Here is a 20,787-nt window from a genome sequence, read left to right as displayed (position 1 = left end):
TAACTTGCGCGTATCCATTGTCTAAACGCTCTGCGTCGTCTTAGTTTGTGTTTTAATGTTTGTAAATACATGTATCATTGTCACGTAGTAAATGCTTAAGTAGTAACTTTATTAAATGCAAAATATGCTTACCTTGACTGATTGTCTTGCTCATAATACGGGTCAATGAAATGTCAATTTAAAGCTACACGCTTTACAGAACTATAAATACCTAAGAGGGTATTTGGTTATAGAGCAGGGAAGGCAGATTCTAGTGGCCACAGAATTTGTTTTCACAAGCTATATAACTTAATTGAGCTAATTGATTTTGCCTGTCTTGTAAAACGTGGTCCTTGCAATCAATAACAATTAATTTGTGGTTGATTGCGGGGATGCACATGTATGCATATGGGTAAAATTAATAAATTAACATGTAAGACCGGTCTGATCCAAATCTGTATGAATAATTATTAATTATCAATTATTAATTATGATATGCAAATTCCCCCCTGATCAGAACCGACCCAGAGTCTTTACATTTGTTACAAAGTAATTAACTAAGTAATTACTCTGTATCAAGGACACCGTAAAATAAAAATATTTTTCGTAAATTATACTTCTGATGCAGCTAGTAGTATACTTACATTTAATTAGTATAGGCCTATTGTATTGATTCATTTAAAACTTAAACAACGAAAAAAATAGTAAGTAAGCATAATAATAATTATAATGATAATATGAAGAAGAAGAAGAAGAAGAAGAAGAAGAAGAAGAAGAAGAAGAAGAAAGAGAAGAAGAGTTTCATTCTGTAACGAAACTGCTGCTATTCATCTGCTGTTAGCGCTTGAGTGAACCTCGCGCTGCTCACGCGCAACACAGATCAGCTAATCTCGGCATCGGATTTGAAAGTAACGGCTCCGCTCATCAAAGCTTCAGCTGTTTGTTCGGCTCTCCATTACAAGGTTTGTAAACTCTCCAAAGAAATATAAATACAGAGTCTACTCACTTTATACTCAAACACATACATATATAAACTAAAACACGCATTCTTACAGAGTTTACCACTCGTTTATTGCACAGTAGCCTATGTGGTATGAAGGTTTGAGTCGCGATGCTAACTAATCTAACGTTAATGAACTAACGTTAATTAATGAAAATCATTGACTTATTGTCTTAGATTGATTTAGCCATTCACTTAAATGTATTCTGTACAACTGTCTTCAAATTGCTGATATAAATTATTAATAAATAATTTCTGCTGTCGACTGTCGTCATTGGCGTTATGAATAACAAGTGGATAGGCGTTAACGTTAGTTTGGTCTGTTTTTGTTTATTTAGGCTACTACAGGTGCCCTGATTCTTTCCAATACCAGTTAATTTTAAAGCCCTTTACTGGCCAATAATTATTATGTTGTGAATGGATATAACGTTAATCAGCTTTGTTCTTTTGTTTCCTCAGAATAACCACTGCATTTCTAAAATCATCTGAACATTTCAGAGGCTATAATGTTACATTGAATTACAGTAAGTTACACGCACCACATTCAAGTAGGCCTACTTTATTTTTCTGTGTGAATTTGTTTTGTTTGACTGTGTACTTCTGTTTTTTAATCAGTTATTCTCTGAAAATATTCCTTCATGCTCTCAAATCTCATTCATGTTACTCAGAAAAATTACATCACAGATTTGGGGCCAATTATGCTATATGCATTTTTTCTTATCTTATTCTTAAAAAAAATGCATATAGCATATTCTTATTCTTACCTTAATCATTTGCATTTGAATATAAAAAAATTGAACTCTGAATTATAACTTAAAGTGTAGTCTTTTTAGACAAAAAAGGCTATTATATGGCTTCAGAAGACTTGCAACAAAACTCGTAACACATGAGTTGTGGACAAATTTTTTCAATTTAATTTTTCATATTTTTTGGATCTTTTCTGTGACATTTTTGGAGATTAACACAATATTTAACAATTTTTACATACATTGTTGCATTGAATAGAACTAAACAATTTACATAAGAATGGTTTCATGAATGATTTACACAGTTTTGTTCTGCTTGTCTCCGGCAGTGAAACTGAATGATGACTGGGGTTGCATTACGCCTGAGATCTGCTTTTGGGTTCCACAGACAGGAAGTCAAACAGGTTCGGAATGTCACAAGGCTGAGGGAATTATTTTAAGTTCACAACTATCACTTTAATAACACTGCAGACAGTAATGTTGATTCTTTGCAGGCACCTCTGTAAATACAAGTTTGAACAAGAAAAATAAAATCTTCCTGTAGACCTGAAAATCATTGAAGTGCCTGGACCATCCACCAGTAAAGAGGAAAAACAAACGGAAAATTGTACTTTTCTAACTCGTTAACCTCACATGTCCCTTGTGAAGATTTTAATTATGATGGCATTTCATGTTGCAGCAAGTAGGTGCGGTCACATTTGTGAAATTTGTGAAATTACACAGGCAAAAAAGTCCATTGACACAACTTAACTTAATTGTTTTTTAATTAATGGGATGTGTTTCCATGCATTTTGTTGAGATGTCTTTTCTTGTATACCCTATTGTATATACAGTACATTGTTTTGTTTTTTTTTGTAATTCAACTTTTTTTATTGTTCAACAGTCAAAACATCATAGTACATCACATTATTCAGTAATCACCTTTACAATTACACTGTCACGGGGTAGACCAAGGAAGACGAGGAGGAAGATAGCATTAACACTGGTTTTAATACATGGAACTCAGGAACAGGCAGACAGGATGACACGTGGTGAATCAAAACACACAGAGAGTCCTGGGATGGTGACAGATCGCCCCCCTCTGGCAAAGCGCGACCTCGCTCCGTAGCAAAATGACGGAGGGGGAACCGGGGGAGGTGGAGGACGAGACGATGGTGAAACACAGAAGAGAGGCTGGAGTGACGGGACGGTGAGGGGACGATGACGATTCCCTGGCGGCCTAGATGGAGATGGCGCGGTGGCGCAGACCCAGAGCCTCCCAGTACCGACAGCCGATGGCAGAGAAGACGGAGGGAAGATGGCGAGGGGACTGACGGTAGCTGGGGAATGATCGACGGAGACTCGGTGGCAGGATCTCTCGGCGCAGACGGAGAGCCGGTGGACTCAAGCGACGTCACCGGTATGGGAGACCCCGGCGACGTCGCGGCGACGAGTGCTGGAGCCGTAGCCAGAGTGCCCGAGAGCTGAGGTGGAGGTGGAGTGAGGGAGGACAGAGGAGACGCCACAGGGAAGGAGGAGCCCGCTGAAGCCAAAGGGGTGGAGGGATCAAACGTAGTAGACTGACCGCAAGTCCGTGGCGCAGGCAGAGTGATGACTGACCAAGGGGGGAGCCGGCAGGACGAGGGAACCCGCTGTAGCCGATGTTTCGAGGGTCTCAGGTGGAGGCGCAGGTGGGTGGAGCCAAGATGGAGCCGACAGGTCGACTGGCCGAGATGGAGTGCAGAGGACCGAGGCTGGAGGCGAAGCCGTGGGATCATCGAACACAGGCGCTGCGGATGGTGGGCTGACCTGCTGCTCGACGTCGGGGACTCCCCACGGAGATGGTGCAGGGCTGCGCACATCCAGCAGCGGCGGGGCTGGAGGACTGACTGGGAACGGAGATGGAATGGAGTGAATCAGGCAGACGGCAGGACAGAAGTCGTCGCAGGACGATTCAAAATCAGAAAGAGATGCAGAAGACGAGTGGGATAGGGCGGGAACGATATCCAGAGTCCTGGGTTTCATCAGCCAGTCCTCCAGTTCCAGGAAACTAGTCCCCTCGTCCGCAGATGTTGTGGGCTCACACCCCTGGTCAGACTCCTGTTAGAGCTCCTCCTCCGGGGCAAGGGTCAACTCTGTCCTCTTCGTCTCGGGCACTGGTTGACGCGTCGTGGCGGGTGGTAGCTCTCCGTCTGCGGGGGGCACGCACGAGATCTCCGCGGTCGAGGGCGGTAATTCCGGCTCTGGGTCTGGCAGTGCTCTGGATCGGGCTTCGACGCTCTCCAGACACCGGGAAACGGCCTCCTTCCAGTTCAGGTTAGAGGTGTCTGGGAGGTCGAAGTGCTGGTGGAATGTGGCCCCGATCCAGAACAGGGTCTTCAGGGTTTCGTCATCGAGGGGGCTGGAGAGTGCAAGTGAAACAAAGTCTCTAGAGAACGACACAAAATTCGATGACGACTCTGCTAGTGAGATGAAATCAATATTCATCTTGAATTTTGGTCCGGTATTCTGTCACGGGGTAGACCAAGGAAGACAAGGAGGAAGATAGCATTAACACTGGTTTTAATACATGGAACTCAGGAACAGGCAGACAGGATGACAGCGTGTAACACACAAACAATACCGGACAAGGGAGTGAAGGCAGGCAGGAACTAAATACACAGTGAAGATGATTAACAAATGACAGTCAGCTGTGCGGGAGGTGATTAGTGTCCATGGTAACAGATGAGGGCGGAGAACTCAGACGAGGGGAACACGTGGTGAATCAAAACACACAGAGAGTCCTGGGATGGTGACATACACATTCCGCCACTAGTCCCCATCAGTGGCATACAACCAAAACAAAACCACATGAAAATTAAACAGTTATTGAGCAGTCCTATTTACACCATTTTTATATGCTGCCAAAAATGGTCCCACGTTTTTTTAATTTCTCCCTCATTATGCAGTCTCCCCAACATGCTCTCATATGAAGCAATTTCAATCATCCCATCAACCCAGTCTTTAAGGTCTGGGGTTTTGGGGCATTTCCAATTTCGCAAAATCATCCTGGCAGCTGTAATACAGCCAATCTTAATAAGGGTAAATTTATTTTTTTCTATGTTGGGTATCATTGGTTTATTTCCAAGAAGGCATAATCGTGGTTCCACAGGTAAATTGGACCCCATCCACTCTTCAAGTATTGCCAGAATTTTACACCAGAATGGGTGAACTAAAGAACATTCCCAAATCATATGTAAATAAGTACCCTCTTCTTCATTGCATTTCCAACATAGATTATTTCCAGCTATCCCCATCCTGTAAAGCCTAGATGGTGTGTAATAATATCTATGTATTATTTTGTATTGAATGAATTTCCCCCTAACTTTCCTTATATTCTTACCCACATTAGATATTATGTACCGCCAGTCATCATCATTGATATTAATGCCCATATCCTTCTGCCATATTGTTTTCAGGTTGTTACAGGTATCTGCAGTTACACTAAGCATTGATTTGTAACACATAGAAGCACTCTGAGCTACACGTGGCAACTCAAGGCATAAACAGGATTATTACTTGCATTAAATTTGTTCTTAACACAATGTCTAATCTGCAGATACTTCCAAAAGTTTCCTTGACCTCCAATATTGTATTTTTTCACCAATTCAGAATATGACATAAAAAGTCCGTTCTCATACAAATCGCCAATTAGATTTACCCCTTTAAGCTGCCATTGTTTCCAAAACACCCCCACTTTACCTATACGAACTTCAGGGTTATTCCACAATGATGCATATGATTGTTTATAATGTGAAGTCCTGCACCCTTTATGAATTTTGCCCAAAACATGTCTTGAATGTATTGTCACTGGATTTGAGTCCCATTTACCTCCAGAGCATTGTGAAAAAATGCTAATGGGGTGAAATGGTGAGGCCAGTTTCTGTTCTATCTTGATCCAGTCCAACTCAGAATCTGTCTCGCCCCAATATTTAGCCAGTTTGGCCATTTCAAAAGCGATATTATACATCCTCACATCAGGTAGTCCAAGGCCCCCTTTGTCTCTTGGGGAGGTCAACTTGGTCATCTTAATCCTCTGTCTTTTTCCTTCCCATAAAAAGTCCTTGACAATTTTGTCATATCTTTTAAAGATAGGGTCTGGGATGTTCACAGGGATCATCATGGAAATATAATTGAACTGCGGAGCAATAATCATTTTAACAATATTTACTTTACCCCACAAAGAGAGTTTCAGCTGTTCCCATTTGTCCACATTATTTTTTATCTTTGACAGCAGTGGTTCATAGTTCAACAACATTATATCCTCTATACAGTACATTGTTGATTATTCATGTTGCTTATGTATTATACTATTTGTTTGTGTATTCTATTCATTGATATTAATCTATCCACAAGTTTCCGAGGGGCGCTCATGTAAAAAATAAAGTGGGTGAAACTTCCGGTGACGCGGCGGAAGTAGCATTCCAATGGTATTTTGTGTGTTAGTTAGCGAAGAGGCTAGCTGTTTTTCGGAGAATTATTTTACTATTTAAAGACGCCAATCTTTATGAGAGATGTCGTTACGAAGCTCAGGGACATCATGTGCTGTTCGCGGTTGTATGTATAACCGGATTAAACTAGTTCAGTGGCTTAAACGTGATTGTTTTGAACATAAGCTGAAAGCGAAATCACAGTGATCCTACCAACGACTGAAGTTTCCTTTCCTACCTCCCAAAAGACAACGAATCATCCTGTGTACATTTGTTTAAAATCTTAATATTCTATAAACTCTCTCAGCATGTGTTTGGCTGATCGCTACTGATGTTACACCTAAACTCAGGATCAAAGCCTGAGGTGACAGAATACCAAATGTGCCAGTTAATGTATTCAAGTAGCACATTCATTTATAATTTTGAATAAACTCCAAAGCACAATGACTAAGTGTGTATTTTTTATTTTAATTGTTTGTCAGCTCGCACAACTGTCTGTCACCATGCCTTGATGAGTATTGATTATTAATAATGTTATTATAATACTGCCAATCAACTACTGTGGAGGGTAAAGGTACTGTTATTTCACCCTTTTGAATTTGGTTGAGGTTGTGTTCCCACATCGTTAGCTAGTTTGGATCGCTATAACTTGAATGACTGTCAACTGTTGAATGAACGAGTGTCAAGCATGTCAAGTAGCGCTTTGTTTACTTCAAACCGGAAGTCGCGCCCACTTTTGACGCAAGGCCTCATGGGGCGTAGGAAACTTGTGGATTACTAGCTTCTTTTCCCAAGTGCATGAAAGTGTGTGTATTAAAATGGATCTAAAATATATAAGAAACAATTCTTACCTTGTATTTGGTTCAGTTTGTTTAAATAAATAAATAAATAAATAAATAAAAATTGGTTCCTGGAGGCACCCAAAGCGGTTCCACACAGTGCTTAATATAAGAGTTCCTCAGGAAACCTGGGTGGTTCCTCAGAGAACTGCCCCTTTTTTAAAGGGTTCCTAGAGGATCTACAGACGGTTCCGCCGGCGTGGCAAAGTGAAGAACCCCAAAAGGTTCCTCCAGGCACCTTTTCTTTTTACAGTGTAGCCTGGTTAAAACCAGACCATCTCAGTTTCTAACTGAGTTATGGTCTGGCAAAGCTTCATAGACAAATCATTTCCAGAGGGGTGTCACCAACGGACATAGCTCAAATGTCTCAAAGGCGCAACTGGATAGACCTAAAACCAATCAGAGCGCTGAAGGAGATGATGTATGCAGAGCAACGTTCGTCTGTTTGAATAAACCAGCAGACAATCTGATTAGCTACTTGCTCTATGTTTATTTAAAATTTAACAGCAAGACAACTATCAGTGAATGTGTTTTCCATTATATAAATCACACACAGTAAACAAAACCTTAACAAAAAAAAAAATGAAAAAAAAATTCAATGAACTTTGCAGTTTAGACACGCAAACTGCGTGCCGGTATGGTGAGACCTTACTGTCTATGGGTGAGACGTACATGCTCGGGCAGATTCGGCTTGAAGTCGTTCATCCTCAGATGTGGCGCCGCGACAAAAAAAGCCGTGCACACAGCCAAGGGGACTGGGGTCGGTCTTGCGCACCGAACGCGTCATCTTTGCCGCACAACCTCACGCTCGTGCGGACGCGTCGAGTGTCATGTATTTTGTACAGCTAGGCTACCCGTACCGGGATGACGTCATGTTCAGTGAGGAGTTCAGTTAAGTAAAAAGAATGGAGACCCCACGATGAAAGTCACCTCGTGTCTGTGTCATTCTTCACTTAAAGTGTATAACATACTAAACATGGTGTCAGAAGATGGATTAAAATAAAATAAAAGAAGAAGAAAAGAAAAGTACAACTGAAAAGATGTCGCTACTGCAGCCACCATCAGCTTTGTCTCTTCACGGCAATCTGGCGGAGAATTGGAAGGTATGGCTTCAGAAATTCGAGTTGTACCTCATTGCGAGTGGCGTGGCAGAAAAATCAGAGACAGTGCAGTGTGCTACCTTTCTTCATATTGCGGGTGAAGAAGCCATTAAAGTGTACAATACATTCCAGTTCACGGAGGAAGAGGTGAATAAAATAAATGCATTAAAAAGGAAATTCAAAGAATATTGCGAGCCCAGAAAGAATCTGCCGTACATTCGCCACATGTTTTTTACGAGATCGCAAAGTTCTGAAGAAACAATTGATTCATACGTCACCGATCTTAAACACAAGGCGAAAGAATGTGAATTTGGCGATCTGACTGATTCACTTATCAGGGATAGAATCGTCGTATGCGGGATAAAAGACAACAATGTGCGTGCAAGATTGTTGCGTGAGGCAGACCTCACGTTGGAAAAAGCAATCGACACCTGCCGGGCCAACGAGCTAACGTCAAGCCAGATGAAAATGCTAGTTGAAGAAATAGCTGTGAACAAAATAAGCAGTGTCAAAAACATAAAGAAAAAATGAGGAAAAACAGTGCAAAGTGAACAGAGGATTAAACAGCCAACAATGGAAAATCACCACAAAGCAACCATGAAATGTTCAAGATGTGGTTACCAACATGAATACAAAAAATGCCCAGCTTATGGACAAATTTGCAAAGCATGCAACAAAAGAAACCATTTTGCGAAAATGTGCAGAATGCAAGTCTCCACCAGGAAAATACAGACTGTAGAACAAGGTGAACAAAGTGATGAGCAAGATGATTTCTTTGTTGGAACCATTGATGTGCAAACAATGAAAATGTGCACACAGTCACCACTGAAACACAGAATGAAAAAGACAAATGGACTGAAAGCCTGAAAATAAACAACAAGAACGTTACATTTAAATTAGACACAGGGGCAGCATGTAATGTAATACCCAACAATGTGTTCAAGTCACTGGAAACTCAAAGAAAACTACAAAAATCCACCTGTCACCTAATTACATATTCTGGCCACAAGATGTCACCTGTGGGACAAGTTCAACTTACCTTCACCTACAGAAACCAAAAGCATAATATTTAATTTCAAGTGGTCAATGGTAACGTACCTGCACTTCTTGGACGCACAACCTGTGAAAAACTAGGAATGGTGAGAAGAATATATGATGTAAAGATCGAAGATGACCCTTTAAAAAACTTTGACAAGCTGTTTTCTGGCCTTGGGTGTTTACCAATTGAGCATCACATCAAAACAGACCCCAATGTCTCACCAGTGATTCATCCACCAATGAAGGTTCCTGTAGCACTCAAGGACAAGATAGTTGAAGAGCTACACAAGATGGAAAGCATGGGAGTAATTGTAAAGCAAACCGAACCGACTGAGTGGGTGAACAGCATGGTAACAGTGGTGAAACCAAACAACATACACATATGCATAGATCCACAAGACCTTAATAAAGCAATAAAACATGAGCATTACCCTTTACTGACAGTGGAGGAAGTGGTATCCAGCATGCCCAAAGCAAAGATATTCTCAGTCCTAGACGCAAATCAAGGCTTCTGGCAAAAAAAAACTGGATGATAAGAGTTCGAAACTCTTCACAGTCAACACGGTTGAAGGGAGGTACAGATTTCTTCGCTTACCATTTGTTGTGTCTTCAGCCAGTGAAGTCTTCCAGCGTGCGGTCACGCAGATGTTGGAAGGTCTAGAAGGTGTGGTCAACGTCATTGATGACATCTTAGTATGGGGCGAGACAACACAAGAACATGATCAAAGACTCCTCAAGCTGCTGGAAAGAGCAAGAGAATGGAATCTAAAACTAAACAAAAGCAAGTGCCATATAAGAACATCAAAAATAAAATATCTTGGACACATCATCTCAGAAGAAGGTCTTAAGCCAGATGATGAAAAGGTGAGAGCCATCGTGCAAAGGCCACCTCCTGAAAACAAACAAGCACTCATGAGATTCATGGGCATGGTGCAATACCTGTCCCAATTTTTTCCAAATCTGTCTGATGTCAGGTGCTCCGCTTCGAAATCTGCTCGAAGACGACGTTCAGTGGCACTGGGAGGAAGAGCAAAGAGAAAGCTTCACAAAAATGAAGATCTTGCTGACAAATGCTCCAACACTGAAATTCTTTGAAACCAGTGACACTTTCAGTTGACGCCAGCTCAGAAGGCATCGGAGCAGTCATTCTGCAAGATAAAAAAACAGTGGCTTATGGATCACGTGTGCTCACGGATGATCAAAAAAGATACGCACAAATTGAAAAAGAGCTACTTGCCATAGTTTATGGATGTGAGAAGTTTCATCAATATATCTACGGCAAGGAAGTGGAAGTTGAAAGTGATCACAAACCACTAGAAATTATTTTCAAGAAATCACTGCACCAAGCTCCACCCAGATTGCAGCGCATGCTTCTCAGACTTCAGAGGTACAGCCTAAAGGTATCCTACAAACCAGGTAAAGAGATGCACATTGCTGATGCACTAAGTCGTGCATATCTGAATGAGCAAACAGAAGACTTGCTTGGTCAAGAGCTAGAGATAGAGCTGGATAACAACATCTGCCTGTGTCTGAAGAAAAGCTATGTGTTTTCCGCACTACAACGGCTGCTGATCAGGAAATGCAATTACTGCGCAAAATGACCATGGATGGATGGCCCAAGGAAAGTGATGTTCCGAAATTGATTCAAGCGTGCTGGACATTCAAAGAAGAAATAAGCTTTACATCAGGACTTCTTTTTAAATCTGCAAAACTCATAGTTCCAAACAAGCTGAGACAAGAAATGCTGAGGAAAATTCACTAATCACACCTTGGAGTTGTAAAATGCAAAGAAAGAGCCAGAGATGTTCTGTATTGGCCGAACATGTCAATGCAGATTGAAGAGTTTGTCTCCCAATGTTCAGTGTGCAACACACGCAAAAACAGTAATCCAAGAGAACCATTGATATCACATCCAATACCAGGAAGACCTTGGTCAAAAATTGGCACAGATCTATTCCATCACAATGGTTCAGATTACTTACTGTTTGTTGATTACTACTCTAAATTCCCAGAAATCAGCAAACTGTCTGACACAACTGCTCAGAGTGTAATTGTAGCCATGAAATCGATGTTCGCAAGGCATGGTATACCAGATACTGTAGTCTCGGACAATGGTCCACAGTATGCCAGCAGTTGCAGCAGAGTTACGTAACTTTTCAAAAGTGTGGGAATTTGAACATATGACTTCCAGCCCAGGACACGCACAGTCGAATGGACAAGCTGAACGAGCAGTTCAAACCATAAAAAGCTTGTTAAAGAAAGCTCAGAGTGGCAAAGTGACCCCTACATTGCTCTGTTGGAATACAGAAACACGCCATTGGATGGTATTGGGTACTCACCAGTACAGTTACTAATGGGACGTCGGTTGAAATCCAAAATACCTACCTCAGTCACCTTGTTGTCACCCGAGAGCAACATCCAGATCCAAGACAAACTGAAACTAAGACAAGACAAGCAAAAAGCCTATTTTGACAGACAAACGAGACTGCTTCCCGATGTCCACATAGGAGAAAGAGAATCTTGTGCTGGATCTACGTAGATAAGACAGTGTAAATTATTGTTTATAAAATCACTACTTACCTCTAGCGAGAACATGGTTGGAATTGAATCTTCAGTATGAGACGCTGAGAAGCCTGCTTGATATTGTCCCAGGTTAGAAAATAAGTCTGTGGTGAAATGGGCTTAGCAAACTAACAACTTTGAATCAAACTGTTGCGGTATCTGATTGTTCAAAAACATAAACCACGCCTGTTGACATTTTTCTATGGGAAGGGTATGAAAAGTCTTCACATCCCCTGCACAGCCTGGAACATAACATTTTTTTTCCATGATCTGCCAATTTTCCTATGATCCTCATTTGTTTCTTCACCTGAAGAACTTACTTTATATAGAACGTATATTATATGTTGTATGTTATTGGGCCCCCTGCTAAAAGCTTTTAGTAGCTTCTCTGGGGTTCCACATTTCACACGACCTACATATGACCATTGTTCCTTCTGAAATTATGTGTAAATGATATAATGACGACGTATGAATAAAAAAGAAACAAACAAAACTTCCGATGATTCGGATGCACAGTTCCGCCTGCCATTGAACATGGGCTGGCATATGCAAATTTTTGGAGGCGTACATATTAATGATCCCTACTGTTGCGTCACAGTTGGTGTTACGTGGAGATTTGCCTATTTTTCAGGGGTGCTTTTCAAAATTCTTGTTTTTAACTATACCAAGATAAATTCAATTTCAAATTCAAGGGCATCTTTAAGAAAAATGGCCATCACAACAAACTACCGCAAAAAAAAAAAAAAAAAAAAAAAGTTCAAAGACAAAATTCTGAAGATGGCTGAACACTTGTTTCTCAGGCACATAAGGTCTCTAAAGTGAAACAACTTAAGTGAAAACAATGAGAGAAACAACACTTCAAATCAGACCTTAGAAATTCACACTCCACTCACTCAGCAAACACCCACGCATGAGAGAGAGAGAGAGAGAGAGAGAGAGAGAGAGAGAGAGAAAGCTAAGTGCAGTGAGACCTTATGATTGAGTCTCAAATTCTCCATTGATGTTCTTAAAGCAGAGCACTGATCTCTATTTACATCCCTTATGTAAGTAAGAGGGCGCTAATGACTCTACTTTTCCAGCTCTCTGTGTGTCCGCTTTATATGTGTGTGCTGTATAATAACTGTGTGTCTCTGGTAGCAGGGGATTTGGAGTGGGTGTTCACTCACATTCAACAGTCACTCCACATGGCCTGCTGCCTCTTTTGTCTTTTTATAGCCTCCTTCGGGGAGACACTGTACTCCCCCAGAATGCAACACAAGCCAAACACCTCTCAGTTCCTCCGCCAGAGCCAGCCCTTAGGGGTTACTGTGATTCTTCCCCTCTTTTTCACCTTCTCTGATCCCTCTCCTCTCTGTGGGTAACTGGCAGCGCTGGTTTTGAACATATGTGGAAACATGGGAGATATTACAGAATTCTTTTTGGTAAGAGGTGAAGGAATACACATGTGACAGAGTGCCTTATCTACTTCTATCATGTACTTACACATCTCTAATTGTGGAACACTTAGACATGCTTAATTAAGTTTGCTCTAGAAAGCCAACTTACTGAGATCCTATTTAAACCTATTATTAAGTTGGCTTGTGAAAGCCAACTTACTGAAATCCTATTTAAACTCATTAAGTTGGCTTGAGAAAGCCAACTTATTGAAATCCTATTTAAACTTCTTCTTATTATTATTATTAAGTTGGCTTGAGAAATCCTATTTAAACTTATTATTAGTGGTGCTTGCCAAAGGCGAGGCATCACTATTGTTATCCTCCATGCTTATTATTATGTTCTTTATTCCGCTGCTTTTTTGACACGCTACTCCTCCCGCAGCTTTTGTCACAGACCTAATCAGGCATCAAATCGTGCGGATTGTTCGGGAATGGTGTGCTATGACTAAGCGATTAGTATACTTTCTAAGCGATTGGGGGTACGATGTTCGCCCCAGGGGCGAAAAGGCAGCCAAAAAATCCCATAAACTTAAAGAGCACCTATCATGGACTTTTGAAAAAGACTGTTCATGTAGTGTGGAATATAGCTCTAAGCCTAAGGGAATGAAAACATCCTGCTAAGATTTTTATCTGAAAGTGCACCATATATAAAGTTATTGTCGTTTTGTTAGTTTTGTTTTTGATATTTACCAGACATTCATTGAAAAATGGCAATTACCTCCTAAACGACTTAGCCAAATATGACTTCACTCTATAAGCACTGCCCCGCAAAACCCCCCGCAATTTGAGTTTCCCCCGGGAAAGCGTGGTCTTGACGGAGACGCGAGTAAGGGACCGTGTGGAAAGTGCACTTTTTCTGTACGTTTGTTCAAACACTTTTTCAACACTTGACAAGCTATAATCCTGGTTATGGGCGTTCCGTTGCCGACAGTCTCTGCCTACGGTTTACCAATAACAACTGACTGGGTCATTTGACCAATCGCCGCAGATTCGCGTCACTAAAAGGAGGTGTTTGGGAAAATGAATCGTCGAACGAATCATTTGGGAGTCGTTGAGCAAATCAGTTAAAAATAAATGCATATTATAAGACAAATAAAGTGTTTTTTTTTTATCCTTGCATGCACGTTTAACTGTTTTTGGGAACTCCTAAAACAAAAATAGGAACATTTCAAATGCTATGATAGGGGCTCTTTAACATTATAACAAACTTTGACGAGTCATAGCTCTGAGCGAGGATTTCAGTAATTAAATTTACCACATTTGAAGAGGCTGACTGGCTCTGTAAGATCATACCTCACAATGGGGTAAAAGTTGCACCCCTGGGGACTAGAAGCAGCCCAAAGTTGCCCTTGAAAAAAAATGCATGTGTTTTTCCTGCCATGGTAAATTGCATGGGGAATTTGTGAGACAAGGGGTGGGCTCATTTTACTCAGACGACCAATCAAGATCATTGTGAAGCTATTAAGCCACGCCCTAGCAATGATTTATAGCACCTTAGCAACAAGTTCCATAGACTTCCATTGAAAGACATCGAAGGGATATCTCTGGACTGAACTGTCATAGAAACATGAGGGTGGTCTCGTTTGACTCCGGGCAGCAAACAGCCAATCATGGATCACCTCAAAACTTCCTAGCCCCTCCATAGCAACCATTGTTGAGCACCTTAGCAACAAGTTCCACAGACTTCCATTAAAAGACATCGGAGGGATATCTCTGGACTGCATTGTCATACAAACATGAGGGATGTCTAGTTCGACTCGGGCAGCAAACAGCCAATCATGAATCACCTCAACACTTCCTAGCCACGCCCTAGCGACCACTGTCAAGCACCTTATCAACCAAAATCCAAAGAGGGATATCTTTCAGTCTGAATGTCACAGAGTCATGGGTGTTGGTGTTGTGATCATTTCGGGACAAACACACACTTTTAATTAATATATGAAAGAAATACGACTAACGAATCAGGAGACAGACAGAGGATGACACAGCAGGTATAAAAAGGTAGCGGAAAGGAAATGAAGGAAGGTCGGTAAATGAGAAGGCAGCAGTGGAACAGTCAGTAGTCACAGTTCAAGTTTTTCTTCGTTTACACTTGAATCCTCCTCTTGCTACTAAGGATTTGTTGTGGAAGTGAACTTGACGGGTGAAGCTGGTAGACTCGGAGCATGGAGCGTCTGCAGCGGTTGGTGTTTCCCAGTTGGTTGAGAGAGCAAGCCAAAGTGGTTTCTTGCCATGTATCTTTGGAACCTTTCAGATACCAACCGCAACACATTGATCGTCCCCAAAGCCTTACCGTCTCTGGTGCTCACCCCAAACTTTAGTCTAAAATCTACAACTGTGGTGCTTTCCCGACTGACGAACATAACACACACATACACCTCCACACGACTGCACACACACACGCATACATTCAAGCTCATTCAATCCACGCTCAGAGCGAGCACTTTTGTTTTGTTGTTGTATTGTTACGCGATTATGTTTTTGAGAATGACGATCTGCATTTAAATGTAAATGTTCGTGTTTTTTGCATTTGAGGACTCTCATCGAGATCATGGATTGAGTAACGCGAACCTACACCACACAACCTTCATTCATCATGAAATGTTATTTCTTCTGTTTGTTTTGAGAAGAATATAAATATTTACTTTGAATCTCTTTGGTGGAATGTTTTTGTATGGGTTTATCATACCTTGTGTTTTGTGTGTAATTGGTGGTTTTTTAGCTATCCGGCCTAAATAATTAAATGTGGTAGACTTAAATCTACCAGGCGCCTGAATTAATTAATTTCAAAGTTAAAAAATCCTTTTGCAAGGGTGCGCCACTGTTACAATTTATATCATTCACACTAACATGCAGTCTTTGGAGTATCATCATAGGCAGCTGCCAAGCCACTCCCTTGCAACCAGAGTACCCTAGCAACCATTTTGCAAGATCTATATCTCTGCATCAGCACATCGTATATAGAGATAGGGATTGGTTTATATCATTCACACTGACAAGCCCTGCAAACAAGCCTGCACTGGCCCTTTCCGGGCCCACTTAGGGCTAGCCTAAGGGCCCCCTGCAGGCTGCTAGCACAGGGCCCATGAGAATTTGCTCATTGGCAAAACGTTGGGCCTGCATGGGCAGCCCTCACTTAGCCCTCACTAAATCCACACAGGGCCCGCACACACTGAGCCCACAAAACATTGGCCCTGCATGGGCAGCCCTCGCTTAGCCCCCAAGGAAGCCCTCACTAAGCCCACACAGGGCCCGCACACACAGAGCCCGCACACACAGGGCATTATTAATCTACAACAATAGATCTTGTTCACAATTAATCTGTTTCACTATAAATACTTTTTTAGCTACTATAAGTCTTTGGGGGAAAAAAACAATTATTTTACATTATGATAAAATTTCACAATGTTACTTTCTTTTTTTTTTTTGTCAAATAAATGCAAGCTTGATAAGCAGAATAGACTTCTTCCATAATGTTTCCAAACTTTTGACTGGTATATTGTATATGATTTTATACAAAATAAATAGTAGTTAATAAGATTGACACTGTATTATATCTAGTAATATTGAAGCAAAACAGAGTCCCTATAACAGTGCAATTTGTAGATTTTTAGTCTTCGAGAAAATGCTTTATGAGTTGCAATCCTCTTTTTCTTTGCTTTCTCTCTCACAAACACAACACATCAGTTACACCTTTTTAAATTCTTCATTGCAGGTGCACAAATCCTATTCTACATGTAACCAGGGCAGGAATAGCCTGGTATTTGATTAATTTCCCTGTTGATTTGCCCTTTGACTCAGCTGCGTGCGCTGTCCCCTTTAAGACTGTGTGCATGCGCAGATGAGAGAGAGCGATCAGACTAAAAGGAAGTGGGAAAGAAAATCCAACAAAAGATACAATTCATGAATGTTGGGAGTATGCAAAATATCGGATGGAAGCCGATAATATGAAAAATATGAAAAATATGAAATGGAAGCCTTAGATTTCACCACGGCCAATCCAGTAAGTAATATACCACCATGGCTTTTCCCAGAAGTAAAGACTGATATTAATATCATGGAAAAGAAAAGAGAATGGAGAATGGAGGAAGTGGGAATTAAAACAAGCAATTACATGAGAAACAGTTATTTTGATTATTTAAAGAGTTACACAGACACAACCAAGAATAAACAGGAATGTGTGGGAGCTGGTATTCATATTCCAGATTTTAAAATAAATTTATCCAAAAGACTAACTGACCGGTTATCTGTATATACAGCAGAAATAGTAGCAGTCATTATTGCATTGCAGTGGGTTGAAGAGGTCAGACCAGATAGGGTGGTAAAAAGTATTCAGTCAATGATATCGGTCAGAGAAGATCTACTAATAGAACTTTATCATAGTTTGTTAAGATTGCATCGGGGTGGCATAGATCTTCAGTTTTGTTGGATACCAGCACATGGGGATAAAAGGGAATGAGATTGCAGATACACTGGTAAAAGAGGCATTGCTAAAGGTAATAACAGTTACAATTCCACTAGGAAAAGGTGAAGGAAAAGCGGTGGTTAAGAGGAAAGGACTTGAAACATGGCAGAAATGGTGGGAAGAAGATAGGAAAGGAAGGAAATATTATGAATTACAAAAATCTGTCAGTATTAAAAATTACATGAAAAAAAAACAGGAGAGAGGAAATTATAATGACAAGGCTAAGGGTGGATCACACAGGACTAAATGGCACATTATTTTTAATAGGCAAAAGGAATAGTGAGAAATGTCAGAACTGTGGTGTTAAAGAAGATGCTGAACACATAGGTAACACTTTACAATAAGGTTAATTAGTTAACTACATTAGTTAACATGTACAATATGTGAACAATACTTCTTCAGCATTTATTAATCTTAGTTAATATTAATTCCAACATTTACTAATACGTTATTAAAATCAAAGGTTGTATTAGTTAACATTAGTTAATGGACTGTGAACTAACATGAAAGCACCATGAACAGCTGTATTTGTATTAACTAACATTAACAAAGATTAATAAACACTGTAACTAATGCATTGCTTATCGTTAGTTCATGTTAGTTAATGCATTTACTAATGTTAACTAATGAACCTTATTGTAAAGTGTTACCACCACATATTATTGTACTGTACATTGAATGAGGTGGAAAGACGGGTATTTAAAGATAAGGTTCAGCAGACAGGGCGGGAGTGGAATCTGGTAGGGATACTGGGATCAGAAGGAGAGAGAGAGGATGTAAGAATGACCAGGAAAGCACTATTTAAATTTTTAAAAGACACAAGGTTGTGGAATAGAATTTAACTAATTATTAAATGACATGATGATACACACTCCAGTACAGTAGGTGGCGGTATGCACCTAAAATTTGTTTGCAATCCACCATTAAAGAAGAAGAAGAAGATGAGAGAGAGCGCGTCAGACTGAAGGAGAGCGCAGTTTGAGAGAGTCACACAGAGGGAGAAATAGTCGATTAAACTGTTAAAGAAAGAACATTTCCAGTTTAATATTAACTTTTGAATCTGTGGTAATAACAGTCGTGTAGTAGTGTTGAGTGTATGGTTGATTTAGTTGCTTATATGAGTGTGGTGTTCCTGCACATGAGAGATCTTCCGTGGGGGAAGGGAATTCAGAGACGTCGAGGAAGATTGAGCGCGAGTTAATCTTTAATGTGTTATAAAAAGTTGTTGAAATGTTAAATAACAATGTTTATTTTCATATATTAACCTCTTAACTGTCACCCCCCCCCCCCATGTTGCCATTTAGCAGGGGGTGGTTATGATTGATTACGTTAGTTTTGTTTATTCTATTTACAGATTACGTGTTTATTTTCTATTATAATTACTTGAGTAAGTTTATTTTTTTACCTTTATTGATAATTTGAGTTAATTACATTTTATTCATTGTAATTGTTAAGTGATGATTGTGTTGTCCCCTGTGTGTTTAATGGACTAGTCCTTTGTGTATATAAGTTCCTCATGTGTGTCATTAAGGGGGTCATGTTGGTTTGGTTGGTTTGATTTCTGTTAAGTTTGGTTCTGTTCAGTTGACCCTTTTTTGTTATGAGCCCAGACCTGACTTTATTTTGTGTATTTAATAAATCATTTTTTTTGATCGGAAATCCTGTGTCCTTTCCCCTTGACTGCTTTGTCCCTCACATATGGTGTCAGAAGTGGGGTCCGCAGAGGACACAGGTTTCCTATTTTTTTTCTTCCCCATTTTTATCCTCCCTGTGTCTTTTTTGAGCCATGAGTCGGCCTGGAAGAAGAGGGGCACAAATAATGATACCAAGGGAAGTAAAGGAAGGAGAGGTGGAGACAATAGAGAATGGTGAGGAGATTGTTCCAGAGGAGTCTGGAGGGCAGGAGCCAACGCTGGCAGATTTGACGAGTTTGTTCCGGGCCCAAATGGCACAGATAGATGCTCGAGAGGCCAGGAGGGCCCAAGAACAAAAGGAACAAGAACGACGATTAAGGCGTTGCAGCACCAGTTTGGCTTACTTCAGATGGAGGTACAAGCTCGCATTCCTACTCCACCCACCCCTGGTCCACGTTCAATGAATCCAAGTCCAGAGGCAGGGCAGGATGGTGACCCTGATCTTGATCGACCATTTTCTGGAAGGAGGGGAAGACTACTTCACCACGTGGACCAAGACAGAGGTCAGTCCTGGATCAAAGAACCCCGAATGGAAAAGTTAAGTGACTCTGATGACAGAACATTTTCTGATAACCTTTGAGAGGATTGCTGCAGCATGTGATTGGCCTAAGGCTGACTGGGCATTCCGACTGATTCCCCTACTGACTGGTAAGGCCTGAGCGGCATATGTGCTTATGGACATTGATGATTCGCTGGATTATGAGAGGGTTAAGTCAGCTATTCTGGAAAGTATGACATTAATTCAGAAAATTATCGACAAAGATTTCGTTCTCTCGAGGTTGAATCATCTGAGAGTCCTAATGAACTTTATGCCAGGCTGAAGGAGCTGTATGGGAAGTGGATTCGACCTAGAGGTAAAACTGTTGAGGAAATTGGAGAAATAATTATTCTTGAGCAGTACCTACGAATGCTCTCTCCTGAGCTTCAGGTATGAATTCGGGAGTGGGGACCCAATACTGCTGCTGAGGCTGCATCCCTGGCGAACATATTTGTTGCTGCACGAGGAAAGAACCAGCTATGGAGTTGGCGGGGTGGGAGAGATTCTCGAAAGCCCCATGTCTTTCATCCACCTCAGCACTACCACTCTGGTAAGCCTCCTGAAGCAGGAAAAGCTGATGCGGTGTTCCTCAAATCACCTAAGAAAGTGCCTATTTGTTATTTGTGTGGCCAAGAGGGTCATACTAAACCTGTTTGCCCGAAGAACGTTGTTAAGCTTTCTCAAGTCTGTTATGTGCCCAGAAGCAATGCAGCTCCAGTGAAGCCTGGATTGTCCGTAAAGATGACCACTGTGGAAGTGAACGGTAAAGAACTTCATGCTCTGGTTGACACTGGCAGCGACCAGACGTTGGTACACCGACAGTTTGTTTCACCTGCCTTGATTAATTCTACTGACCAGAGACTGATATGCTGTGTCCATGGTGATGAGAAACTGTTACCTACCGCGGGTCTTTACATCAAAGTACAGGGACAGACTTATCTC

At 41.0% G+C, this 20,787-nt stretch overlaps 1 protein-coding gene across 1 annotated transcript in view; it reads left to right on the top strand.

The window, feature by feature from the left end:
* Positions 1 to 750: 750 nt before the first annotated feature.
* psip1a (PC4 and SFRS1 interacting protein 1a) overlaps positions 751 to 20,787 on the top strand; it is a 261,185-nt gene continuing 241,148 nt past the window's right edge. The window contains exon 1 of the mRNA XM_089132282.1: positions 751 to 769. The gene's annotated coding sequence lies outside the window, so the exon portion shown is untranslated. The remainder of the gene's footprint in view (positions 770 to 20,787) is intronic.

This window comes from Pimephales promelas, chromosome 6 (assembly GCF_988280905.1).
Source record: "Pimephales promelas chromosome 6, fPimPro1.hap1.1, whole genome shotgun sequence".
Classification (NCBI taxonomy): Eukaryota; Metazoa; Chordata; class Actinopteri; order Cypriniformes; family Leuciscidae; genus Pimephales; species Pimephales promelas.
Note: the sequence above shows the minus strand (reverse complement) of the source record. Positions and strands in the feature narration are given on the sequence as shown.